General features: G+C 39.4%; 1 long non-coding RNA gene across 2 annotated transcripts; it reads right to left on the bottom strand.

Annotated features, from left to right (window-relative positions):
• Positions 1-579: 579 nt before the first annotated feature.
• On the bottom strand, positions 580-11,407 carry LOC106733455 (uncharacterized). Of its 2 annotated transcripts, XR_001369526.2 has the most exons (4): positions 9,793-11,407; positions 5,563-5,634; positions 2,318-2,375; positions 580-694 (listed from the first exon to the last, which is right to left on the bottom strand). It is a non-coding gene; the product is annotated as an uncharacterized LOC106733455 (long non-coding RNA). The 2 variants fall into 2 exon arrangements; XR_003547285.1 differs by lacking the exon at positions 580-694 and having other exon boundaries at positions 2,219-2,375.
• Positions 11,408-11,737: the final 330 nt, after the last annotated feature.

The following is an 11,737-nucleotide window of genomic DNA, read 5'->3' as shown; positions in this document are numbered from 1 at the left end:
CTGCCACATGGCTGACCATGGTTCTAATCTCAGACCCAGCAGTTTGAAAATCACATTGAGTGCATGTGTGTGCATGTCCAAAATCCTGAGAGGAGAATGGAGAAGGGATTGAGGTATGGCTATCTCCCCTAGGGGGTAATTTCTTACTTTTCCTCTCACTGTCTTTCTGGCAAGCACATGTGGCCTAAGGCAAAAACCTAAAATATGATTAATTAATTAATCAATCTTCTTACCTACTGTCCAGGACTCTCAGAAAAGTAAAATAATATGGAACACATGGTTGCTTCATTTGCATATCAAAGAAGTTATTTCATTCATACAGCAAATGATAGAGCACATCTACCATGTGCCAGGAACTATACTGGGGATCTCACTATGTATGAAATATGCCAAGCCCCTACAATTAGAATGTCTGTATGATGTAAGAAACTGATCAGGCCTAAAACCCTTAATACATCTCTCTCTCTCTCTCTCTCTCTCACACACACACACACACACACACATTTAGCCCAATGACAAAAGAAATGAAAAAGTCAAATTTTAACATTGTTAATCATGAAAGTCTTTTATTTAAATTTTACTTAATTCAATTCTGTTTTTAATAGTTTTGTGAATTTAAAAGCTAGTATGAAAATTTGGTGAAACTCTTGAGGTAAGTACTTTATTTCTCCTTTCAAGACACCGTCAATGATCCCTTATGGAGAAAAAAAATATTTTTCACTTCAAACAGATCTTTTTCTCCAGCTTGTGTACAAGATATATGCCCTCTGAAAGTCTAACAAGCACTTAGCACCAACTAGAAATATTTTAAATGTTTCTCTCCTCACACTAGGTAAAAATTCCCTAGTCTATCTCCTCATCTTCAGACAGAAGCTTATTTCCTCAACCAAAAGGAAGCTACAGAAAGAACCGGTATATGATGAATGTAGTGAGTTGAACAGTGACCCCTAGAAAGAACCTGTGAATGGTATCTAACTTGGAAATGAGATCATGTGAACGATCCAGAGGACTCTAATTCCAATGACAAGTAGATTTTCTTCAAGTCAGTCTTTACAAGAGAAAGGCAGAGAGATTTGAGACAAACGGAAGAGAAGACTCAGAACAGAAAAGGAGGTGCTATGACAACAGAGGCAGAGACTGCAGTGAGGCAGCCACAAGCCAAGGAATGCCAATAGCCACCAAAAGCTGGAAAAGACAAAGAACACATTTCTCCCCTGGGCCTCTAGAAGTACCCTGCCAATATCTTGACTTTGAATTTCTAGCCTTCACAACAATGAACGAATACATTTCCATTGTTATAAACCACCCTGTTTGTACTAAATTGTTACAGTAACCATAGGAAAGTAACTCTGGGAACAAAAACCATTTTGGCAGGGAGCCCTGGGTTAAGGTCCCACTCCTGTCACTAGCCCCTACTAGCTCTACAGCAAATCTGTTAACCCCTCAGAGCCTCCAGACTCAAACTATCCTCTCCCAGAGTTCTTGTAAGAATCAAACGAGACTATGTATGTGGAAACAGAATGTTATAAAATCCCATACAAATAGGAATAATGATTCTTACACTTTATCTGGAATTTCAAATATTTGGAGCCTGGGCCCTTTATTCAAGCCTATTTGTGGCAACCCTTTACCTAATACTTGCCAAATTTCAGCAATGCCAACATTTTATCAATTCTGAATTATCAACTTTTATTTACAGAATTAAATTTTTAAAATAAATAAAAATATAGCTTCCACTAATGTACATAGTATCTCTTTCATATTAGGACTTAATGAAGGTCTAATAACCTTATCTTTTAGTTCACGTCCTGCCAGATATACTTTTACTACTGTCACACTAATTGAGATCATCTAATTGGTCTATTCCCCCCACATATATTAACAAATCAGTTTTAACTAATTTGCTTTCAACAATATCTGTGAACTCACTTAACATAATCATAATTCTTTCTCTAACTGACCTTAACTATTCCTTACTGAAATTTTCTCAACTAAGAATGAACCATTAATAACCTCTTCCTGAGGTGGTGTAGCAATTAAGGCTCTAGACTCCCATGTAGTCAACTGTAGTTAGAGTCTCGAACCCAGTGGCTTGAAACTCCCGTCAGGTACATGTGCATGCATGTGTGCCCAAAATCCCAAGAGCAGAATGGAGGAGAAGGGATTGCAGCATGGCTGTTCCCTCGCGGGGTGGGGGGGGGGGGGGGGATTTCTTATCTTTCTCTCATCTTTCTCTGTCTCTCTGGTGAGTGCACACATCTTATAGCAAAAATCTCTCTCTCAAAAATAAAAAATAAAAATAACTTCTTCCTCTTACTTCTGGTTTTTCCGCAGCAGGTGGATCCTGATCTACTGCCAGACCTAGTTCTTCTTTCCTGAAATAAAAAATATTTATGGAATATAACCATAAACTAAGGATATTAGTTCCACAAGTTATGCACAAAAACTAGCTTCATAGGGACCAGCAGTTGGCGTAATGCCTATGTTGCTGGAGTACCATGTAGTCGACCGCGGCTGGAGTCTGGGACCCGGTGGCTTAAAACTCACGCCAGGCACATGTGTGTGCATGCCCAAGATCCCGAGAGGAGAGGGGAGGAGAAGGGATTGCAGTGTGACTATTCCGCCCTGGGGGGTGATTTCCCACTTTCTGTCTCTCTGTCTCTCTCTGTCTTTTTGGTGAGCACACGTGCCCAATAGCAAAAACATCTCCAAAAAAAAAATAGAAAAAAAAAAACAACTAGCTTCATAACTCTAAAATCTTACTTTATCCATGTATAAGTTTATGCTTTCTAGGGGATTTTTTCATCACCATTTCATAATCAGAGTCACCAAACATAATCCAACTTATGGAAAAGTCAGTTCACTATAAGATTTCTTTCCTTCAGGGCAAGGAAGTCTGACATGGAAAACAATGAACTGGCACACTGAAAATGTAGTCTTGTACCAGAATTTTTCTTCTTCTCCCTGACCATTTTTCATTTTCTTCTTGCCATTGGAGTTGAATGGTATTCAAATCTTCCTTAGATCTAACACACAGTACCATAAAAATTTTATTGCCTGAAATTTTGTCTCTTCAGAAATCTCTAAGTAATCTTAAACAATTTCTTCCCAAGCCAAAGTTAAATTGTAAAGACCTCAATGGACTGTGAGACTGTAAATACAATAGCCACGCATAATCATCATTACTACCAACATACATCCTCTTGTTGGTGTTGCTAAAGATCGGTTCTTAAATCACAGTCTTCCTCCCACAATCTCTGGCTGCTATAATAGGCACATGTCATTACACACAGCTCGTCTCTAGACAAGGTCATGCTATACTGCTTAGGCCAGCATGGAGCTTGCAATATTCCTGCCTCAGCCTCTCAAATCACTGAAACCTCAGGAGCACACGACTACACCCAGACTTTAGGTTGGGCTAGGAATGAAGACCAGGCTTCCCTTGTGGCCCCAGCTTGTGAAACTTGCAGGTGGGCCTCCAACATACATTAATAAGATGAGATTTTGTTCAAGAATTGATTAGGTGTTCTTCCTGATCCCAGTAGCCTACATAAATGTAAACCAAAGGAACCAGCAGTTAGCATAATGGTTATGTCGCTGAACTCCCAAGTAGTCGACTGTGGTTCGAGTCCTGGACCTGGTGGCTTAGACTCACGCAGGGCGCGTGTACAGGTGTGCCCAAGATCCCGAGAAGAGAAAGGAGGAGAAGGCATTGTAGCGTGGCCATCCCCCCCCCCGGGGGGGGGGTGATTTCTCACATTCTGTCTTTCTGGCAAGCGCACACGCCCTATAGCAAAAACCCCTTCAGAAAAAAAAAAAAGTAAACCATAAAGCTCTTTTAAACAGTGGCCTCTTCAGACAATCAGTTCCATGAAAGTATGAAGATACTTCTTATTCTGAAATCTGTTAACTCTCCTGAGAAGAAAAACATGAGCTGAAGATATTCCTGAACTATATTCTAACTCTGGTGTTGGGATTCTTAATAATAGTATGAAAAACATTCTAAGAAGTCATCTGTTCCCATCCCCCATCTTAGCAATAGTGTAGAATCTGGCCCCCCGCCACTAGAGGGGGATGTTTCTTTTATTGGTTTCTCTTTCCCATAATTTGACCAGAATTTCTGGTTGAACTAGAAATAAACTTCAAGGTCAACCTCCTGACCTTTATTTTCTCCTTTAATATCATATGCCCCCCCCCTTCCTTTTTCAAGTCTGAGATTATTACTAAAACATAAATGTTAGTCCTTAATAATTTATATTATCATGTCCCATATCATACTTCATTGCCTTTCTAAAGATTAACAAACAGCTACATGAGGTCTTCAAATAGTTTATGGAAAATGTATAGTAAGAAAAAAAGTATGAATGGATTTTAAGCTTTTTTTGCACAAAATAAACTCGTTTATTAATTCCATTTTTTAAATGAATATTTTGAAATTTCCTTGTACAGAAAGCTTATTTTAGTGATTATGAAATTAGTTCACTGGACAATAATCAGAAAATTCAGTTGAGGATTCCCTTTTTTTTTTTTTTTAAGTGTTTTGGTTTTTTGTTTTCTTGTTTTTTTCTATTTGCCAGGTTCATGAAGTTTCTTTTGAATCACAATAAAAAACATAAAAAAACAGGCACTGGCAACAAATTTTAAAGAGGAAATCAAAGTTGTTAAGTGATTTGTCCAGGATTCAGGTAGCACTAGTAAAACCATAATGAAGACTCAAACGCCCTGACTCCTGGACAATTTCTGTTACTACTTATTCTATGCCATGAGAAAAAAAGCACTGGATAAGTAATGGACCAACTGCTGACCTGCTCTTTCTTTTTACACACCAGCACCAATCAAATAGTTAAATACAATTACTTACTGTACCTCCTTATTAGTCCTGTAAAATACTATGTACTACATCTGCTTAGAATATCCCCCACTGGGGCCGGCAGGTGGCGTGGTGGTTAAGGGCACTGGGCTCCCACATGGTCGACCACAGTTTGAGTCCCGAACCTGGCAGCTTTCTTTCGCTCTCTCTCCCTCTCCCTCTCGCTCTGTCCCTCTCCGGTCAAATTAAAATAAATAAAATTAAATAAAATAATTCTTTAGGGGTTAAAAAAAAGAATATATTCCACTGGCCATTAAGTCACAAAGCAAAGAAGAAGTGAATAAGGGAAATAAGGAGAAAGATGGGAAGGGAGAAATAAAAAAAGGAAATAAATCTATCCAATAATATCATTTTTAAAAGAATTATTTTATTTAACATACATACATACATACATACATTTATTTATTTATTTTCATTTGACCAGAGAGGGACAGAGTGAGAGAGAGAGAGAGAAAGCAAGCTGCCGAATCCAGGACTTGAACCACAGTTGGCCAGGTGAAAGTTTAGCACCTCTAACTACCATGCCACCTGTCAGCCCCCTCTCCAATAATCTTAGGGCCAGGTATAAGATACAAAATAACCAAGGTAAAAAAATCTGCAAGGCCAAGGTCAAAGCAAGAAATCAGAATCAGAAAAAGAATAAACGACTAACCAATGGACCAGTCACACCACCAGATATTCCAACAACTCACAAGATTCCAGAAAAGATGGTGAGTGCTAGTTTTTGCTGTCTTCTATGAAGATCCCTGTCCTAGGCAGGGCCCCTGAGAGAAGACATAGACAAGAATCGGTTAGAATCTGCATCCATATTATGAAGCTTGATGACGGGGAGGGAAAAGGCCTGATAAAAAAGAAACCTATCAAAATAAAATCAAATTGGGAACCAGCAGTTAGCGAATGGCTATGTCACTGGACTCCCACATAGTCGACCACGGTTCGCGTTCCGGACCCGGTGACTTAAAACTCACGCCAGGCACGTGTGCGTGTGTGCCCAAGATCCCGAGAGGGGAATGGGGGAGAAGGGATTGCGGTGTGGCCATCCCCCCTGGGGGGTGATTTCTCGCTTTCTGTCTCTATGTCTCTGTCTGTCTGGCGAGCACATGCGCCCTATAGCAAAAAAAAAAAAAAAAAACTCTCCAAAATAAAAACAAATCCACCTGACACAAATCTGAGTGGGACAAAGTGGGTCTGTCACTCAGGATACTTTCAGTAGCAAAAGACAAACAGTAGATGATGCTGGTTTATTTAATGAGGAAGGGTACTATCTCACAGAACAGGAAGTTGAGAGGTAAGGCAGACCATGTAATCGGGTTTCTTCCATTTCACTGTTCTATCATCTCCTAGATCAGCTTCACCCCAACGCAAGTTTCTCCCATTGTCACAAGGTGGCTAGAAGAGTTCTAGCCATCATATACAGACATAATTTAAGAGCATCACCTTTTTCTTTTATTTTTGTTTATTTTTTAAAGAAACGTTTTTGCTATATAGGGCATGTGCACTCACTGGAGGAACAGAGAGACAGAAAGCGAGAAATCATCCCCCAGAGGGGATGGCCACGATGCAATCCCTTCTCCTCGATTTCCTCTCAGGATCTTGGGCACACATGAGCACTCACCCAGGATGAGTTTTAAGCCACTGGGACTGGGACACAAACTATGGTCAACTATGTAGGAGTCCAGTGACATAACCATTACAACATCTCTCTTTTAGGATTAAGAAATCATTTCTCAGGACCAGCAGTTGGTGTAATGGCTATGTCACTGGACTTCCATGTAATTGACCGCAGTTCGAGTCCTGGACCTGGTGGCTTAAACCCATGCTGGGCGCATGTGTGTGCAAGCTCAAGATCCCGAGAGAAGAATGGAGAAGGGATTATGGCGTGGCCATCCCCCCCGGGGTGTGATTTCTTGCTTTCTGTCTCTCTGTCTCTCTCTTTCTGGCAATCGCACATGCTCTATAGCAAACCCCCCCCCCCCAAAAAAAAAAAAAAAAAAAAACCCTTTCTCAGAAGCGCTCTAGTCCTCCAAACTTTCCTTCACATCTCATTGGCCAGAGCAGGTTATGGGCCATTCCTAACCCTTCACTGGCAAGGGAAACAGTATTAACAATGATTGCTTAGACTCGTCATCTGGGGTACAATAAATGCTGGGGAGTCAATCACCATGAGCATACTATTGGCAATTTATAATAATGATGAATATTATTGTGACATTGCTTTCATCCCATAACAAATCTATAACCTAATTACGCAGCTTCCATGATCTCAAATACAAGGTGTGTGTCTTGCCTAAGCATCATATCACCACCCTTTGCTCACATCCTATATTTACCACAAACTTTTCAGACATAAAACATTTTATTCTAACTTTCTAGCCAATCCACACTTAAAAAGAAAACTTTAGTGTGACATTTTAGAGCAAGAAGGGTAAACAGGCTTTTCTCCAACAGATAATGGCTATTTGGAAACACATTTTGAGAAAGCTCTAACTATAGCTGAGTTTGGATCCAGTGAGAAACAGTGTCAGGACTGATCAGTGAGTCTACATGGACTCAGGCTTAGGCACAACACATAGCACATATTTGCCAACTCTGTTTTAGAGGAACTCTTTAAATAACATATATCCAACAATGGATTTCTCTGCCACAATGTTTCTTTAATTTTTATTTTAATGAAGACCCAATCTAATCTTTCTCACTTCACTCTCATCTAATTTATATTCATATACATGTAACCTACATCAAGCATGAACTCCAGAAAATATTTTCTGTATAATCAGAAAATTCCACAGGAAATCTGTAACTGAGCCCTTTTAGTAACTCCACAGAAGGCTTAGCAGAATGCTATCATTTAAAAACCGCCTTGGGCTTGCAGGTGGTGTGGAGGTTAAGGTGGTTGGATCCCACATGGCCCACTGTGCTGTTTGAGTTCCCAGCCTGACAGCATGAAAAACATTCCAGGAGCATGTACATGCATGCATGGCCAAAATCCCAAGAGGAGAATGGAGACAGTATTGTGGTGTGGCCACATCCTCTGGGGAGTGATTTCTCACTTTCTCTCTCTCTTTCTCTGTCTCTCTCTGGTGAGCACATATGCCCTATACCAAAAAAAAAAATAAGAACGGGGGAAAAAAATAAATAAATAAACACCACCTCACTTCAAGCAGGGGTGTCAAGACAGGACTGAAAGACAGGAGGGAAAAGAGACTTCCAATCTATTCCCAACTAAAAATAGACTGTCCACAAGGAGGACTGTCCCCAAGACAACAAGAAAGAAAGAAACCAAAGCCTAATCCTAAAAAAAGGTGACTAACAGAGAATTGGAGAATACTTAAGTAAATCATGGCAAATTACAAACAGTACACATAGTTTTGTTTTGTTTTAAATAATTGTTTTATTTAACTTTATTTTATTAATTTTAAAATTTGAACAGAGAGGAACAGAGTGAGAGAAAGAGAGAGAGAGAGGGAAAGTGAGAGAGAGAGAGAGGGAAAGTTAGAAAGCAAGCTGCCAGGTCTAGGACACGAACCCTGGCTGCCCATGTGGGAGTTCAGCACCCTTAACCACCACGCAACCTCCCGCCCGAGTACACAGAGTTTAAAATATGTATAAAATGCATTTAAAAGGATAAGGGCAACAAAGGTTATTCCTGGATAAATTAATCTATAGCTTTTTTCTTTCTATTCCTTATCTATATTTTTCTGAGCATTCTGTACTATACATGCAGTGCCTTTTTAATGAGGAAAGGAAAACATTAAGGGAAACATGTTTTTATCTTATCGCTAGATGTTTGGGTTGCTACAATTAACCTCTTATTCCTTACAGTTAAGATCACACTTGTCCAATTATTCTCCTATTGCTGGGCAGCTAGGATGCTTTAACTTTGTGATATCATATGCAACAGAGTGTTGCTATAGCTGAAAATAAATTTGAAATATAAAAGAAGAAAAATTCACCAAATGCCCAATCACTCCATAATGTACTAATTACCACAACTCAAAAAACAGTAATTTAAGATATTAATTTTGACCAAATCATTGTTTCAACCAAATTGCCCAACTGACCAATTTGCTTTTAATTAAATTGGTTTTGGCCAAAGTAACTTTTAAATCCAACTGGTACTAGACATAGTATGCTACCAGGATGATGGGCAAGTTGGAAGGCAGAGATAAGAAGCAGGGTCATAAAAGGCCCAATAGTACAGAGCAGGCAAGAGGGCCTGGGCAAGCCTAGAAGGTAAAAGATTGCTTGGGGCAGTTCAAAGTGGAAGGAAATCTTTTATCAAGGAGCTAAAAAACTAGCCCAAGAGGCTGACAGGTGGCATGGTGGTTGCGGGCACTGGACTCCCACATGGTTGACAGTGATTCAGTCCCAGATCTGGTGGTTTTCCTTCTCAATTTCGTGTGCTCGCTCTCTCTCTCTCTCTCTCTCTCTCTCACACACACACACACACACACACACACGCATGCACACATTTTGTCCCTCTCTGGTCAAATTTAAATAAATGAGTGAATGAATGAATAAATAAATAAATAAGTTCTTTAGTGGGTTAAAAATAAACTAGCCCAAGTAGCCTAGAGAGGACTAAAGTATGGTCAATTTCACCTAGTAGAACAAAGTCAAGGTTTTCCTTGGGTTCCATAGGTTTATAAAATTTAATCTGGGGCCCAGCAGGTGGCATAGTGGTTACATCAATAAACTCCCACATGGCCGATCATGGTTCAAGTCTCAGACCAGGTGGCTTGAAAATCATGCCAGGCATGTGTGCATGCATACCCAAGATCCCGGGAAAAGAATGGAGGAGAAGGAATTGCAACATGGCCATCCACCCTAGGGAGTGATGTCTCACTTCCCCTCTCACTGTCACTGTCTCTCTCTCTTTCTCTCCCTATAAGTGCAAGTGCCCTATGATAAAAACCTCTTACCAAAAAAAAGGAGAAAGAAAAGAAAAGTGCTTGAGGTTCAAATTGAGAAGGCATTTCTCCAAAGTCATTCAGATGAGGTTCTGAGGCCAGCCCCTGCTGCATCATGGGAATCTGCTGGCATTGCTGAAGAAGGCAGAGATGCAGCATGGTAAGACAGCTTTGCCACTAAAGAAGGTATACAATAGAAAGAAAAACATAAGAATCGTGTCCATATTCAGATACAGCAAAGTAGGTGTGAAAAAAAGTAGATGAATCAGTTCTGGTTTTAGTAACAAGCAAAACTGTGTACCAGAGTTTTCATAAATGGTGTTGAGGCAACTGAGTAGCCATTTAGGAAATAAAATAAAATAAGTTGGACCAATCCCTCACATCTTACACCAATAAAGATGGACCAAAACTTTAAATGTAATACAGAAATCATAAAATAGTGGAAGTCAACATGAGAGAATTCTCTCATAACTTTGGAGTGGAGCAGGTTTTTTTTAACTATGACAAAATCCAGAAGTCATGAAAGAAGACTGACATATTTGACTACATTAAAAAATAAATCTACACAGCAAAAACATCATAAGCAAAGCTGAAAGACAAATGACAAATGAGGGGAAAACATGCTGCAACTCATATTACAAAGGGCAAATCTCCATATTATAAAAAGCAACTACAAAGTGATTTAAACCACCCCCGCCTCCCAAAATAAGCAAAGGATATACACTTCACAGAAAAAAGGAAATATAAATGGCTCTTCAACATATGAGGAGATGTTCAAACTTACTCATAAGAGAAACACAAATTAAAACTACACTAAGATAACATTATTCACCTACAGGACTGGAAAAAATCCAGAGATTAAATAACACATTTTGTTGGCAAGAAAATGAGTAACCAAGCATTCTCCTGTATTTCTGGTAAGGGGTTAACTGTACAAGCCCTATGGAAGGCAATTTAGTAGTACCTATCAAATTTCTATGATACATACCTTTTGGCCCAACAATACCACTTTTAGGGAATTACCCTACAAATATAGTTGTATGACTGCAAAATAATCTATGTAACTAAAGTATTTATTGAAGCTTCCTTGTAAAAACAAAAGACTGAAAATTTCCCAAGTATCTATCAATATGGAACTGGTCAAATAAACAATGATATATCCACGGGATGATGTAGAAGTGATCTCCAAAATAGATTATTAAGTGAAGTATATCTTGGATATTTTTCCACGGTTATGAAAAAACTCCAAGATACACTGCTAAGTGAAAAGGCAACAAAACATAGAAGCTCCCATGTGTATGAAAAAGGAAAGGAAAATAGAACTTATATTTGTATTGGCTTGGAAATGCATTTAAAATCTCTGTAAGAATGGTGACTTAGTAGAGGAAGACAAGAGTATAAAGGAAATTTTTCATTTCTAAATGCTTTGTTGTTTGAATCATGCAAACACATACCTTTCCAAAAATTAAATTTTAAATATGGGAGCCAGCAGGTGGTGTGGTGGTTAAGGTGCTAGATTCCCACATGACCAACCATGGTTCAAGTCCCAGGCCCAGCAGCTTGAAAATCACAACAAATGAATAGATACATAAATGTTAAAGGGCCAACGGGTGGTGTGGTGGCTAAGGCGCTAGACAGCTGCCGATCACAGTTCAAGTCCTGGTGGCTTGATTTCTCACTTTCTCTCTTGCTTGCTCTCTCTCTCTGTCTCTCTCTGGTCAAATTAAAATAAATAAATGAATGCATAAATAAAATTAAATTAATAATTCTTGTTCAAATAATCTTTAAGGGAACCAGCAGTTAGCTTAATGGCTATGTCACTGGACTCCCACGTAGTCAACCACGGTTCGAGTCCTGGACCCGGTGGCTTAAAACTCACGCCGGGCGCATGTGCGTGTGTGCCCAAGACCCCGAGAGGAGAATGGAAGAGAAGGGATTGCAGCGTGACCATCTCCCC

Source organism: Tupaia chinensis, unplaced genomic scaffold (assembly GCF_000334495.1).
Source record: "Tupaia chinensis unplaced genomic scaffold, TupChi_1.0 Scaffold143795_1, whole genome shotgun sequence".
NCBI lineage: Eukaryota > Metazoa > Chordata > Mammalia > Scandentia > Tupaiidae > Tupaia > Tupaia belangeri.
This window is presented reverse-complemented; position numbering and strand designations above follow the sequence as displayed.